Consider the following 17241-nt stretch of genomic DNA (forward strand, 5'->3'; position numbering starts at 1 on the left):
AGTGGTAATTTAGCCTCAAACCTTTTGAAAAACGTTTTTTTTTGGGGGGACATAAACAATATGATATAAAAGATTTTTAAATGCATGGTGTGGCACCTTTAATCGTCATGTTAAAGTGATAGTTCACCTATTTTTGACATAAAGCTGTGTGAAATACTTGCCATTAAAACAGTGGTTAAACATGTATTAATTGATTACCAGAGTCCTGTGGTCAGAGTTCTGGTCAGTTTTAGCTGAATATTAAGTAGTTCCAATGGGGTGGGGGCCATTTGGCGAGACCCAATCATTGAAAATAGATGAATCCACAAAACTAGCGTCATTTGTATTGTTGGCATATTTCTACCATACAGCGCGATGTTTCGTTCTGATCAGCTGACTGCAAAGCACCTTGTTTTGGGGAAATACGCTGCAGCGGCGTAGTGATACTGGACACAAAAAATAGTACCATGTGACAGAGGGGTCAAAGTTGAACGAACGTTGGTCTATTTGGTAGAAATAGGTCAACAATACAAATGACGCTAGTTTTGTGCATTCATCTATTTTTAATGATTGGGTCTTGAGCCCCTGCCAAATCACCGGAACTACTTTATATTCATCTAAAACTGACCAGAACTCTGACCACGGGACTCTGGTAATGGATTAATACATTTGTAACCACTATTTTAATGGCAAGTATTTCACACAGCTTCATGTAAAAAATAGGTGAACTATCACTTTAAAGTATCATAATAGTGACCGCTCTAACCCGGTGCGGTTAGTAACCACACTATGGTAGTCTACTCTACTTGTCTGACTTTATTCCGTACTCCTCCCACAGTTTTGGTGACACACGCACGCACGCACGCACGCACGCACACGCACACGCGCGCGCGCACACACACACACGCACACGCACACGCACACGCACACACACCAGACCAAACCTTCTCTCCACGCTGGTCCGTTGTCCACCAGACCAAACCTCCTACCTTCTTGTTCTCTGCAGTCTAACGACCAGGTAGACCTATACGTTTCCTCTCAGGCTGGTGGTGTGTTTAAAAGGATCTTTAGGAGCATTAATGTGGAGAGGAAATAGAATCCTGTGTGTGTGGAGGTTCTGCATAGATAGTGATTCCTGTGAAAGTGTGTGTTGTGTTGTTATTGTTCTTGTTGTTGTTGTTTGAAAGTTCCATACTAGAGAGCAGTCATTCATTGGCTCAGAGAGCTGTCATTCATTCTGTTCTCCTACAGCAGGACGACACGGAAGACCCGCACTGGATCTCACGGAACAACCGGATTGGATTCACCACTGGATTGGACAGGATTCTAACCCACGTGATTAACCAACTTGCTCCCTTCCTTCCAGTTACAGAGTTTGATAGCAAACATTGATTTAATAGTCAAGCGGCTACAAGTCAATTTATTGATAGAATCGTTCACTTTGTGATACAAGCACCAAATTTGGCATGAACAATGCCTAGGACCTGCTTGTTCAGAAAAGCAAGTTAGCCACTCAATTAAAAACAAATAGGGTTGGGGTCCCATGACTTTCTATACAGTAAAATAATACAAAAACATAAATCTGCTTCAAATAGCATGTGAGGGGTCAAACTATGGGTTTTTCATGGTGCTGAATCCATTGTAAGCATCTGTTTTGCACAAAAAAACATTCCTTGGGCTAGAAAGGCCACCACAAAACTATGGTTTTTAGTGATGAGTCATCACTTTTCACCGTGGTTTTCACGCTTTTGTGGGGGCCTTTCTAGCCCAAGGAATGTTTTTCGTGCAAAACAAATGCTTGCATTGGATTCAGGCTCATGAAAAAAACCCTAGTTTGACCCCTCACTTGCTACTTAAAGCAGATTTATTGTGTTGTATTATTTTAATGTATAGAAAGTCAATGGGACCCCAACCCTATTTGTTTTTAATTAAGTGGCTAACTTGCTTTTTGGAAAAAGTAGGTCCAGAGGAAACTTTGTGCAAAATGTGGTGCTTGTATCACAAAGTGAACAATTATCTCAGTAGAGGCCGGGCTATTCTTGCTGTTTCTACATGGTTGCATTGATGATTTGAAAAGGTTGCTTGCTATTTTATTATTGATGTATTGACAAACTGAAAAGGGTACCCTTACATTGCGTGATTGTTTGCATTTAGATATTGTAATAATATAGGAATATAGTTTATACAAAGATGTGTCCGAACTCACAGTATTAACAACTCTGTCCCAAAAACATGTTACATAAAGCCTCATAAAATGATGCTTTTTCTAAGCTGAGCATTAACAGCATCATTACAATAACATATGTGCTTAAAACATCAAAGGCATCGTTAATAATTAATAGGAAAATACAGCTTGAGGAAAAGCTTTGCTCAACAGTACTTAATGATTCTTATTATTTATTTAAAGGAGGATGTGATGATATGAACAGTCCACTAGGTGGCGGTATTAGCCTAAGTCCCACAGCATTAGGGCCATAGACATGTCATAGGGCTGTGTACAATACATCTACTCTAGTTCAGTGGTTCTCCCAAAACTCCTGACCCAAAAGAGAGATTAAACGTTTGCTCGGGACCCAAACATTGTGAAAACAGCCGATCTACAAGCTCACAACACGGTGTGAAGAGCTTGTAGATCGGCTATTTTTGTGTTCTAATTTATTGAAGTTCTTATATTTTGCATTGATTTCTTCATGAAATTACTCAATAAAATATTTCAATTTGTTTTGAATTCACTCAAACATTTTTGGGAATGTTTTGAAATAATAATAATTAAAAAAAACAAAATGTTGGTGTAGTCCCACAGTGCTTTGTACCATTTACTCACTCAGTGGTTCTCAACCTGTGGGTCGGGACCCCCAGGGGGGTCCCCAGATGATTAACTTAATGTGCAACATTGTTTTCTCACTCAACAGTAAACAAACCAGCATAACGTTTAAGTGTATAGAGGGTATCTGCACATTTCTAAAGTGACAATTTAAGGACTTTTTAACACCTCTAAAATGACAAATTAGACATTGGCCAAATTGACTAATAGGCCTATTAGAGGCAGAACTTGTGAGAATAGCTGATCTATACATGCTCACAGAATGAAGGTAAAATGGGCAGGCCTTTAGTGTAGCATATAGCAGGTGTGTGTGTGTGTGTGTGTGTGTGTGTGTGTGTGTGTGTGTGTGTGTGTGCGTGTGTGCGTGCGTGCGTGCGTGCGTGCGTGCGTGTGTGTGTGCGTGCGTGCGTGCGTGCGTGTGTGTGTGTGTATTGATAGTGATGCAGGGTGTCAGGTGCAGCTGATGTAGCACTTTAGCTAGCAGCCCCCCCCCCCTCTCTCTCTCTGGTAGAGTGACCTATAAATAAAGTCTCCAGTGGTTCTGCTAAAGGAAAGAAAGGAAAGACACACTAACACAGCATTTCATCTTCTAACCGCACACGCGCACACACACACGCACACACACACTCACACACACACACACACACACACACACACACACACACACACACACACGCACACACACACCTTTCGGTGGTCTACCAAACATTAACATATGTTACTGCTGCCTTAACGAGCGCCGAAGCTCGTTAATAACTGTGTTGTCATGGTGACCTCGCCTCTGGCCTGCTTCCACTCAGCTCATTAGCACGCACACACACACACACACACTCACACACGCACGCACACACGCACACACACACACACACACACACACACACACACACACACACATGCACGCACTCACACGTTTGTTTGGCTAATAAAGCTATTGTGTTATCCTTTTAGCCTTAGTGTCTGACTGTACCCGGTGTCAATTATCTAATGTAATCCTGGGCGCTATACACTCCCTCTGCCAACCTGGTCTGGCCTCATGCTTCCTTCTATGCATGAGGAGTCCAAGCCGCTTCTTTTCACCTGACAGGGGGAGCTTGGACGTACTGTAGCACGTAGAAGGAACACGTAACACGTTATTCCAACCAGTTCCTTTCCCCTCCATCAGGCGCCCAAGCTGGCCAGGGTGGAGGCAGCATATACTAGGATTACTGCATGTTTTTTGTGAGTGTACCTACCCTAGGAGACACGGGGAGAACATGCAGACTCCACACAGAAAGGCCCTTTCTCCAACCCCACCTAGGGTGTGGGCGCTGATGACGCGGATGAGGGAACACGCCACCACCGCCCCCAGCGTCCCCCGGTGGGAATCGAACCCAGGACCTTCTAGCTGTGAGGCGAAGTTGCTTGCAGGCAAGTCACCCTTCCTTGCCTCACTGTGACTGTGTGCGCTCCAGCCGGCAGCCGCTCCATGTGAGTGACTTGCGAATGTTTAGGTGGAAACAGTGCTGTATGCATGCCGTGGTTCTGTCCTGCTGCTCACTGTGTGCGCTCTTGTGACGCTGTTTTAGGCAGAAACAGATGTCTGATTCTCACAGTAAAATGTCGCCCGCCCGTGTTTAGTCGCGCACCGCCCGTCCCCGCACCCGTCAAATTTATACTAGTATATATTCCGCCCGTTTCAGCCCGTCAAACACCCCGACCCGTTGCAGGACTCTGGTATGTGAGGCTGCCTGGCCCTTTAATAAAGACAACCCCCAGGTGCATGATGGGACTTGGAGTGTTTCAGAGTTGAGAGACGTATAGATACTTCATCCTCCGCTGCAGTTCATTGGAGCGACGTGCAACAACTGGAGGCTGGACGTCCATGAAAATCGAGGGACCGCTGCCAGTCAAAGTGGCTACTGGCCAATCACAGCGTGTCTTTTCCGGGACTTATCAATTCAATTCAACAGAGCTTTATTGGCATGTTTCCATCCAGTTCATTGATGCTGCGCGGCTCAGCTGTTCTTAGTGGCTGCGTACGAAAAGACTTGCCTCTGATTGACCTGTATACCAACTTCCGGTTTCCCGCGATGCATAAATTATGCCCCAGAGCTGAAGGAGGCGTCTACCTTTCTATGTCAATAGCCGCGTCTCAAGTCCTTAAATAATTCCTATTTCCTTCACTTGTTTCCTACTTCAGTTTACAGTTTACAGTTTAGGCATTTAGCAGACGCTTTTAATCCAAAGCGACTTACAATAAGCAGATACAACATCGCAATAATAAACAAGATAATAGGTCAGTACATTAACAGCAATAAACAATGTAAATGGATATCTATCTAGAGAAAAACACAATATAATCAAGTTCTAAAGAAACCTAACAAACAAATGTTAACTAGCTTCATGTATGGTCATTGATTTTACTGTAGTGCTAAGGGTTTAGGTGGAGTCTGAAAAGGTGAGTCTTCAGTCCACGGCGAAAGGTAGCGAGTGAGTCCGTTGTTCTAAGTGCGACAGGGAGTTTATTCCACAACTTGGGAGCCAAGAGGGCAAACTGTCTCGGACGAGTGGATTTTTGCCCTGGAGTTTTTAGCGAGGGTTCGGTCAGCATCCCTGTGTTGGCTGATCTAAGTGAACGAGTGGGGGTGTAGGGGTTGATCAGCTTTTGGAGGTATGGAGGAGCCATACCTTTGGCTGCTTTGAAGGTCAGCATCAGTGTTTTGTATTCCATGCGGGCCGCAACCGGGAGCCAGTGGAGGCTGCGGAGAAGGGGAGAGACATGTGAGAACTTAGGCTGGTTGAAGACCAGTCGTGCCGCGGCATTTTGGATCAGGTGGAGAGGTTTGAGTGCACATGCCGGGAGACCAGTGAGGAGAGAGTTACAATAGTCGAGTTTTGATATGACAGATGTCTGAATGAGGAGCTGTGCTGCCTCCTGGGTGAGGAACGGTCTGATTTTACGGATGTTATAGAGTGTGAACCTACAGGACCGGGTGACTGATGCAATACTTCCTTGTATGTTAGTCCCGCCCACTTGGAGTTGGCCTATCACCTGTGATGTTGTCATCAGAAATGGCCAATGGGACGTCTCCTATTCTCTATTTCCTCAATGGGAGGGGCTAACATACAAGCAAGGAAATAGGAAATATGATTGATTTGAGGACTTGAGACGCAGGATGTGTGTATCACGCTGCCTGGCCCTTTAATTGCATGCTGGGAGGTCTATTGACTATTGCATGCTGGGAGGTCACAGATAAAAACCTATTGATTCTTCCTGACTTTTGCTGTCTGCTGCAAAGTCACACAAACACACACACGCACAAACGCACAAACGTACACGCACACACACACACACACACACACACACACACACACAGGTCACACAGAGGTTCCGCGGCTGTTGCCGCTGCCGGAAAATGCACTCGCCCTCCCTGGAATTGAATGCACAGGACCAGTTATCCTTTTCACAAACTCTTAATGAAGTATTCAATCAATCAATCAATCAATAAATCAATCAACAATCAATCAATCAAACAAACAAACAAAAAGATTGATAATGGGTGAAGTCTTCCTTTGGGTTACACATCGGCAATCCAAAACATCGCTATTTCGACTACCTAAATCTAACCTTAACCCTAACCTCAGTAAAACTAACACTGGTGAATGCTAACCTGGTGATATGCTAACCTGCCGACACTGGTGAATGCTAACCTGGTTTCGGAAAGGAGAACTGCCCCCCCCCCCCCCCCCTTTGAGCATGACTGTCACCATTGGCACAGAAGGGGTTAATCCTTGGCACAGAGAGCATTTTACTTTTTAAAATGTAGTCCATTTATATCTTTAGTTATCTTTATCTTTACCTAACATGCCGTAACTCCACTTCCCAGAATGCTAAAGGCCCCAAACGTGATGGGTGCTCTTAGGCGGCCAATAGGGACGGGCTGTAAACTGTGATGGCTGCCTCTGTGTTTCTATTGGCCAGGTTTTTTTCCGGGACTTCAATTAAATTCAAAGGATCTTTATTGGCAGGAGGAAACAAACGTTTACATTGCCAAAGCGAGTGGTTTCTGGGAAAGAGGGAGTCCTGCATCTGATTGGCCAACCAAACTTCCGTCTCTGTGACCACACGGAAAGATTCCGTAAAAAATGTAAATATTTCTTTTTTACAGACGCCCTAGTCTGGGATCACTTCACTTTTCGGGGTTGTATCCGGTCGGGAGCGGAAACCACAACACGTCATGTTGTAGTACTCAAAGATTTGCCCGGAACTATCCAACCGGAAACAGTTTTAACCCGAAATAATTCCCCTGCGCTCAAGGACATACTTTTATGGCCTACCTAATAAACTCCTTGCGGAGTAGTTTTGCTTTTGAAAAATGTTTTTGGTATATTCATCTTTTTTTAGTCGAACTGTCTTGCGACTGGCAAGACCACACATAGGCTGCTCGAGCATTTTAATAGGGATTGGGGAAACAAACGGGGGGGAACCAAATCAAACCGACGTCACTTCTTCTAGTGGTTTCTTCTTTAGGCGGAAACCAAACGGCCTGTTGTGAACGAACACCAGGCTTTCCCCCAGAAAGCCTGGTAGGCGAGGTTACAGACGTCGCAGAGCCGAAGGAGGCGTCTACCTTTCTATGTCTATGACTCCAGTCCCCAGCATAATAATGGGATGCCCCGCCCCCTCTGTCACCACTCATTCAATGCCAAAACTTGTACATTTGTCTCTTACATTTTTATCCCACGATTTTGTAACCTATTTTTTCACCCAGTGCCAATTGCCTAAGCTATGTAATCCTGGGCTCTGCTCTCCCTCTGCTGTGCCTGGGGAGACAACGGACTGACCTCATGCTTCCTTCAGTGCATGAGGAGTCCAGCTTGTTTCTTTTCACCTGACAGGAGGGATCTTCCCCGGGATGGACGTAGCGCGTGGAAGGAACACGTTATTCCAAACAGTTCCTTTCCCCTCCATCAGGCACCAGGCTGGCCAGGGGAAGGCAGTATAGAGACCAGGATTACTGCATGTTCTTGTGAGGGTACCTACCCTAGGAGACACGGGGAGAACATGCAAACTCCACACAGAAAGGCCCTTTTGCCAACCCCACCTAGGGTGTGGGCGCTGATGACGCGGAGGAGAGAACACGGCCCCAGTGCCCACAGCGTCCCCCGGCGGGAATCGAACCCAGGACCTTCTAGCTGTGAGGCGACGGTGCTACTAAGTGTGCCACCGTGCCCCCAATTACATTTGTCTCTTTCTCAAAAATGTTATCCCACAATTTGTGTAACCCCATTTTTTTTCACCCAGTGTCAATTATCTAATTATGTAATCCTGGGCTCTGCTCTCCCTCTGCCAACCTGGGGAGAGCAACGGACTGTCCTCATGCTTCCTTCATATGCATGAAGAGTCCAAGCCGCTTCTTCTCACCTGACAGTGGGGTGGGGAAGGAACACGTTTCTCCCACTTCAGCTCCTCTGTTTACATCCGCGTTGGGAAAGGATGTGTGTCATCGGAGAAGGACGCGCCACCACGGAAGCCCATGTGAGGGTCATCTGATGGTGACACAAGCACACACGCACACACACACGCACGCACGCACGCACGCACGCACGCATACACACACACGCACACAGTGTCAAAGTGACCTGAACACAAATCTATTTTCACCCTTTATGACATCACCATTGAATAGCTCCACCCTCCACCCCACACACACACACACACACACACAAATGAAACACTGAATGGACGGACGGACGGACGGACGGACGGACGGACAGAGCACCCTACCCCCACTACCAGCCCTCTACACACACGCGCGTGCGCGCGCACACACACACACACACACACACACACACACACACACACACACACACACACACACACACACACACACACACACACACACACGTTTCCTGTGATCAATTATTCAACGGTGAAAGAAAAGCCTGAGGGCTCAAACATATTATTATATAAATGATATTAACACATAAATTATATCCATGAAGATTCACTGCTGACTAAACGCAGCAACATCACTGTTTACTAACTTTATTCTATATAAACCCAAACAATAGATCGTATTATCAGCAACCACACTATTGTTATCAGCTCGAGATTACGGAGTAGTTTAGCCAATGGGGAACCAGCATTTTCATGACATCATCATTATGCAGCTTTCTCATTGGCTAAAAGCACCTTTCTTCTGTTTCCTTGTTGGCTAAAAGTTATGTAGCTGGAAACCCGAACCTGTTACAAACTCGATAACACATATATATTACCCTGGCCGGTATCAATAAGCTTTGGGCTTATCAAGCCTGTTATCGAGCATAGCAGCCCATGACGTCATGTTTAAACAATCAAGACAAGAGGCGATCAAGAAATGATCACAGTACTATAATATGAAGCCATTTAACACACTAATGAATGAGTGTTTTAATGATATTTAATGATAGTACTGTATTTGTTACTTTTGTCAATTGTCATATTCATTGATGGTGGTCAGCCACAAACTAACAGTCACAACAACTGGACAACAATAAAATAATAAAATAAAAATCTGTTCAGAATTTGTTGTCTCACGTCTTTCCCATAGACTGTATAAAAGATATGGACAAAGCGAAACCATTGGTTTCTATGCAGCGCAAATGACAACATATGGGTCCTTGACTCCTTGGCATGGGTGTTGCCATCATAGATTGAAATGCAAACGGGGGAGGCTATAAACGGTCACGTGCAACCGCAGGGATACATGGGAGAATGTGCTCGGAGCCTCCCGAAATACAACACACGAAGAAGAACACAGCCGGCTGGTAGCAGTTTAGTTGGCCACGATAGGAACCATAAAGTATTCATGAAAATGTTAATTAAGTTTAGAACACGAAAGGGGAAAATGAATGGGATCCAAAGGAGAACAATTCTTTTTGCAACCGGTCAGGGGGAAAACAGCGCAAATAGCGGCCAATCATAGGAAGTTTTAGTTCCGTATTGGAGTCATTTTAAATCGGCGGAACTCTCCCCCTGGTCTTTCCACAAAATATTAGAAAACGCTCAATACTACTGTATAGTGGCCTCGATAAAAAGCCCGGCTCGATAAGCAGGATCGATAAGGTGCTCATTATAAATAGAACGCACGTCACACGTCGATCGCCTCTCGTGAAAAAAATAAAAATAAAAGACATGATTGTGAATCCGATTCTCTGTTCTCCAGTTAGCCTCAGCACTGCTTACACTGTAAACAAATAGAAACAAACGGCTTCTTCCGGTTCCGGAAGTAAACAAACCGGGAAATACTGGAACGCCGATCAGCGTTCCGATTTTGGAGTATTTTTTTCTAAATGAAATCAAATTAAATCCTCAGGTTTCTGGGGCACATCTCAGCCTATCAGGAGTTGGGGTGGAGCTCGTTAATTTGCATTGATAATGCTTATTGGTCCTGTTTATGGAGCCCACTATTGAGCGTTTTCTAATATTCTGTGGAAAGACGAAAAAGACGATAAATTGTGAACAGAACTGGGATATCTTTTTATTGGCTAGTTGTTGTGACTGTGAGTTTGTGGCTGACCACCATCTATGAAGATGACAATTGACAAAAGTAACACATATTAAAATTAAATGTCATTAAAACAATCATTCATTAGTGTGCAATAAATGTTAAATGCCTTTATATTATGAATAGTACTGTAATCATTTCTTGTTCGCCTCTTGTCTTGATTGTTTAAACATGACATGGGCCGCTGTGCTCGATAACAAGACCAAAGCTTATTGATACCGGCTACTCAATACATTTGTTATGGAGTTTGTAGCCCTTGTTTAATGAGGAGGCCACACCAGCCAACGGTCATGGTCAGATAACCACTTGTATTGTACATAAATATATAGGCCTACTGATGTTTATTGACCCTTTGGGAGATAGACCACCATTGAATTCCTGTACTGTTCCTCGTCTGATTCTCCCAATAACAGTAATATACAAATACACTCTGGGCATTCTTGTCACGAATGGGTACGGAGGAGGACCCAAAAGCAGGCCCACAAGACTATGGTTTAGTCATGAAAAGTGACTTTTCATCACTTTTGTGGAGGCCGTTTTAGCCCAAGGAATGTTTTTTATGCAAAACAGATGTTTGCAATGGAATTAGAATCATGAAAAACCCCTAGTTTGACCCCTCATATGCTTAAAGCAGATTATTTGTTTTGCTTTTTTTCCCCTGTAATGTAAAGTTAATGGGACACCAACTCTAGCGGCTGATAACACCAATTTAGCTGTGTCTCAGAAAGAGTTATCATACCAAAATATAATCTACAGATATAGAGCTTTTCAAAAATGCATGGTAATCTTTGCCACCTTTCCGATACCGACATCTCATATGGCCCATGGACTATATCTGGAGCTTCCTTGGGATAAGCTGGGGAAAACAGGACACAGGTGAGTCAAATAGAACCAAAAATCAGGGAAGGTGAGACAAGACGGGTAACAACTACAATGGATGACAGGAAACACAAGACCGTTACTTCAAAATAAGATACATGAACAACACTTCACAAGCAACACAGAATTGCAGATCCTGAAAATTCTCTTTGTCTTATTTCTTATTCTTTGTTCCTGGGAATAAGATTTGAGTGTTGAGATTGAAATGGATATTTCTCATCGGTTTAGTTAGTACATTATCCCAACGGACATTATTTGACTTTCAGTGTTTTGTATTGCCTAACCCTAACCAAAATAAGCTGGGGACCCTCTCCTCTCCTCTCCTCTCCTCTCCTCTCCTCTCCTCTCCTCTCCTCATGAAAGAGGAGATGTCATTGATTCAGTTGCAGCACGGTGGAGTGCACACACACACACACACACACACACACACACACACACACACACACACACACACACACACACACACACACACACACACACACATAACCAATCAATTTACAGTGTGCTGACTAGACAAGAACCCCCCCCACACAAACATACACACACACACACACACACACACACACACACACACACACACACACACACACACACACACACACACACACAATGATCTGAAACTATAAGTGTAATAATAATATTAACGAGAAAGATGCAATCGTAAATTGCAAGCGTGGTTGCCGTTGGCTTTTTATGGGGAGCCAATCTGACAGGGGGAAAAGGGTGACATCACAATATCAAGGTATTGTGAGGTCTGATTGGTTGGAGAGAAAGCTAGTAGTCAGATAGTGCTTCACAAAGCAGAGACTCGGAACACCTGAGAACTCATAAGGGAAACCCTACCACTGTGACCAGTGTGGGAAAATGCTAAGCAATCATTGGAAACTCAAAAGACACCAGTTAAAAATATATCATATTGCAATCGTTATGGACAATTCACCGTTTGTCAGCCTTCTGATTGGTCCCTGAGACTCCCTGACTGGCCAACCAGAAAAAAAAAACATTCACTTTTCGCTACCGGGGGTGGAGTTATGCAGTGGGAGAATGTTGCTTCAGTCTTCACCGCGGCGCCGTGATGCGGAGCACGGCCAGCGCGCAGTACGGCGCTGCGCGGTCATGGCGATTTCGATAATTATAATGACTAAGCTTCAACAGACTGGTTCACATGAACGATAATGATGTAACTATAAGAGATTTGATTGGGTAATATCTATCTATAAATGCGACAAATCTCTGTCTGTTTGTTTGTTTGTTTGTTTGTTTGTTTGTAATCCGCGTATCTCGAGAACCGTTCGTCCCACCGGCTTCAGATTCGGCACGCGCGTTCCCCGCCGCCGCGCGGAGTGCAGTGCCGGGCCTCGACCCGACCCGACTCGCGGTTTTCCGAAACCGGCGCGAAACGTTCGGAATCTCCTTATGCGGAGCTGATTGTTGACATCAGGCTGTTCCGGAGGAAATTGGCGCAAGCACTGAGTCATTGTGACATCACTTCATAAAAGGCTCTGACATCACGTACGCCACATGAGTCAACACAAAACCTCTGTGAATGTGTATGTATGTATGTAATCCGCGTATCTCGGGTTTGCATTAAAGGGTGGGTCTGCATAGATCTCCATATATGGGCATAAAATGGATGCAGACAGACAAATACAGATATCTCCATATATGGGCATAAATGGACACTTGCAAACAGATTTTCAAAGATCTCCATATATGGGCATAAAGTGGACGCAGACAGACAGATACAGATATCTCCATATATGGGCATAAATGGACACAGGCAAACAGATGGTCAAAACGGGTCCTATGACAACAGGTATAATGGGGTTTGCATTAAAGGGTGGGGCATTCATGGGGTTTGCATTAAAGGGTGGGGCATTCATTCCCTAATTCAAATTCGGCACGTGCGTTCCCCACCGCAGCAGGTAGTGCAGTGCTCGGCCTCGACCCGACCCGATACACGATTTTCTGGAACCAGCACGAAAGGTTCGGATTCTGATGTCTGACATCAGGATTTTCCGGAACTGGTCAAAACGGGTCCTGACAACAGGTATAATGGGGTTTGCATTAAGTTTGTCTCCTCCTCCATCTGTTTGTCTGTGTCCCTTTATTCCCATTATGGAGATCTCTGTATCTGTCTGTGCCTCCGACTGTGTTGCAGACACAGTGCCGGTTCCCCCTTTAATGCAAACCCCATTATACCTGTTGTCATAGGACCCGTTTTGACCATCTGTTTGAAAAAGCGACAGAAATCTCATATATGGGCATAAAATGGACACAGATAAACAGATATCTCCATATATGGCATATATGGGCATACACTGGATGCAGAATCACAAAGATCTCCATATACGGGCATAAAAGGGACACAGACAGACAGATACAGAGATCTCCATATATGGGCATAAAATGGACGCAGATAGACAGATATCCATATATGGGCATATATGGGCATAAAATGGACCCAGAACTATAACTGCAGTGATCTCCATATATGGACATAAAATGGACACCGACAGACAGACAGATACAGATATCTCCATATATGGGCATAAATGGACACAGGCAGACAAATGGTCAAAACGGGTCCTATGAAAACAGGTATAATGGGGTTTGCATTAAAGGGCGGGGCATTCATTCCCTATTTACATTGTTCCGAGTTGGCCAGGTCGCCGACTAGACGCTGGGCCGCCCGCTTCTAGTATTTTAAATGGGCAGAATTACAATTAAACATTACAATGTTATGTTGAAGCCAGCCTATAAGTCCACAACTTCCTACCCAAGATGCACTGCGCTTTCTCTCATCTCTCTATCCTCTGCCTTTCAGAGGATTAAACTAATTAAAACATGTATTTTCGGGGGAAAACCCCTGTTTTGCAATGTAACTCTTGTACTTTTGTGTTCCCTTTTTATTAATATCACGTAGATGTTTTTCTTTTGGTACTTTAAATAGCAATAATGAGGCTATGAAAAATATCCCCCCCATCCATTCCATTATGTACACAATCTGCCCTGGCCCTTTCGTCCCACCTAGTAACAAGAGCAAAATGGGGCGGGATTTGACAAGAGTGAATTATGACCCTTCAATGGATAGACATCGAGGCCTTACTGACCCACTGACGTACAGTAGATTGCGATCCATTTTGTCCCATTTGACATCATATATCCCCCATCTCCCACAGCTACCACTGGTGGCCACTAGGGATAGTATTGCGCCATGTAAAACCTTTCCAAACCTTGCCAAACGGGCAGGACAGGACTGCCGGTTGTGCGCAATAATTAATAAGCCTATATGTTTTTTCCTCAAATAAAGTGGCTAAAATGATATGGGCTACTTTTGGTCAGGGACCACGGAACCCCCCAAGGACCTCCTGGGGGTCCCTGGAGGTCCTGGGGGTCCCTGGAGGCTGCGGTCAGTGGTCCAGTTCCAGGAAGGATCAGATTATTTATTAATGGCTGCACACGGAGCCATCTGATTGGCTGCAAATACAGCCAATCAGGAACAAGATGAGATGACAACGGACCCTGACACCTGAGAGTTCCCATGAGGCTTTGGGGCGGGATGACACACACACACACACGCACACACGCGCACGCACGCACGCAAGCACGCACGCACGCACACACACACACACACACACACACACACACACACACACACACACACACACACACACAGGATCTCTAGGATCTCCTTTTAGTTGACCTTGTACCAGTTAACTGTACCGTCATGAAACTGTATACCTTTTCCTATGCAAACCTCATAAAGTCTTCAAACACACACACGCACGCACGCACGCACGCACGCACGCACGCACGCACGCACACACACACACACACACACACACACACACACACGTTGAGTTGGGTGTACAAATGGAACCAAATGGACCCTTACAGGTCTGTAACTCTGAGAGTGTACAAATGGAACCAAATGGACCCTTACGGGTCTGTAACTCTGAGAGTGTACAAATGGAACCAAATGGACCCTTACGGGTCTGTAACTCTGAGAGTGTACAAATGGAACCAAATGGACCCTTACGGGTCCGTAACTCTGAGAGTGTACACATGGAACCAAATGGACCCTTACAGGTCTGTAACTCTGAGAGTGTACACATGGAACCAAATGGACCCTTACAGGTCTGTAACTCTGAGAGTGTACACATGGAACCAAATGGACCCTTAAGGCTCTGTAACTCTGAGAGTGTTGAAACGGAAGCTCTGGGTTTTGTGAATGAGACTGATTGAAACAGACAGTTTCACTATGAGTGAATGTGGATGATTTGGCAAAATATTTGTATGTAACTGATCCACTTCCTGCTGGGTGTGTGTGTGTGTGTGTGTGTGTGTGTGTGTGTGTGTGTGTGTGTGTGTGTGTGTGTGTCTCTCTCAAACGCGCACACACGCGCACACACACACACACACACACACACACACACACACACACACACACACACACACACACACACACACACACAGTGTCTATCTTCATCACAGAGCTCCTGCTCTCTCTCTCTCTCTCTCTCTCTCTCTCTCTCTCTCTCTCTTCCATCCATCCATTAATTAATTAATTAAAATGACAGTATTAATTAAACATATTAATGGTTAGCAGACAGCTACTGTCCTCACAGGTCGATATCAGTGTGTTCACACCTTGTATAGGCTATAGGCCTATTGTTGTATATATGTACACGCACGCACGCACGCACTCACGCACGCACGCACGCACGCACGCACGCACGCACGCACGCACGCACGCACGCACACACGCACACACGCACACACACACACACGCACACATGCACACACACACACACACACACACACACACACACACACACACACACACACACACGCATACACGCGCGCACACACCATAGACTGTAGAAAAATATGGACGAAGCGACGCCATTGGTTTCTATGCAGCGCAAATGGCACTTTTCCACGCCTTGAAATGGGTGTCGCCATCATAGAAATAAATAGAATTGTAAAGGCACCAGAGATGCTATTGGCTGCCAACGGTCACGTGCAACGCAAGGATACTCGGGAGAATGTGTTGACCTCTGCCGAAAATATAGCAGACGAAGAAGAAAACGTGGACCGCCCACAAGCCAGCCAGCGAAAAACAAATCCAGTATGGCTGACACAGACGGACCGCAGTGACAGTAAATGTCCGAAAAACTTTTTTATTTTACCACGGACTACGGAGATTTGTGCACCGAAAGTTTGGACTGCAGCCGCCGCTAACCTGACCGGGCCGTCTAGGACTCTGTACCCCGCATTGGAAGCCTTGTTGAGGACTCTACTTTTGAAAGTGCCCGTGCAGTTCCACTAACGCTATGGATCAGAGCTAATAATAATCCAGTTGTCCACTAGACTTTTCACAAAGCAAAGAGGCATTCGTCCAGATAAATATGCATGGGTTTATTCATATTTATTAACAGGGATTTGTGATGTTTATAGGACTGAAGTTGCACTAATACTAATAGTTTTCATTCACACCTCTTAACAAAAGCTGTCAACAATGTCAATGTGACACCTATGTTAACAATGCGATTAATGTATAGGAATGGATGCAATATGCATATGAATTGTCCATTGTGACTACAGTCTATGATTGTGACATGCTAGGCTACAGTAGTGAGAAGCTGGATTAATGAATTGATTCGTGAACTAATTATTGAGCTGACATTATGCAGTATGAGGTTATTTCAATCAGCGATCGCTAATGTAAATGCGCTTGATTCGTGTCATTTTTGTTTGATTGAGGTATTTACAGTAGTAGCCTACATCATTCAGCCTATTCCTCCTCTTTGATTCAGTCAATTTCATTCTGGTTTATATTTTGGAAATAAAATGTGAGATCAACCAATGCCTATTTGTGTGCGTTCCTATGCTAATTTGTGTGACATTTGTATGTGTGAATGTAAGTGCTAACTTTGTTTGACGTGCAGACTGTGACAATTATACTGTAGCCTGTCGTTTTCAAATGTTTTAATTAATACCATTTGGCGAGGCGCTAAATGTTGA

The sequence above is a fragment of the Nannobrachium achirus genome (genome assembly GCF_963921795.1).
Source record: "Nannobrachium achirus genome assembly, chromosome: 3".
In the NCBI taxonomy this organism is placed as follows: Eukaryota; Metazoa; Chordata; class Actinopteri; order Myctophiformes; family Myctophidae; genus Nannobrachium; species Nannobrachium achirus.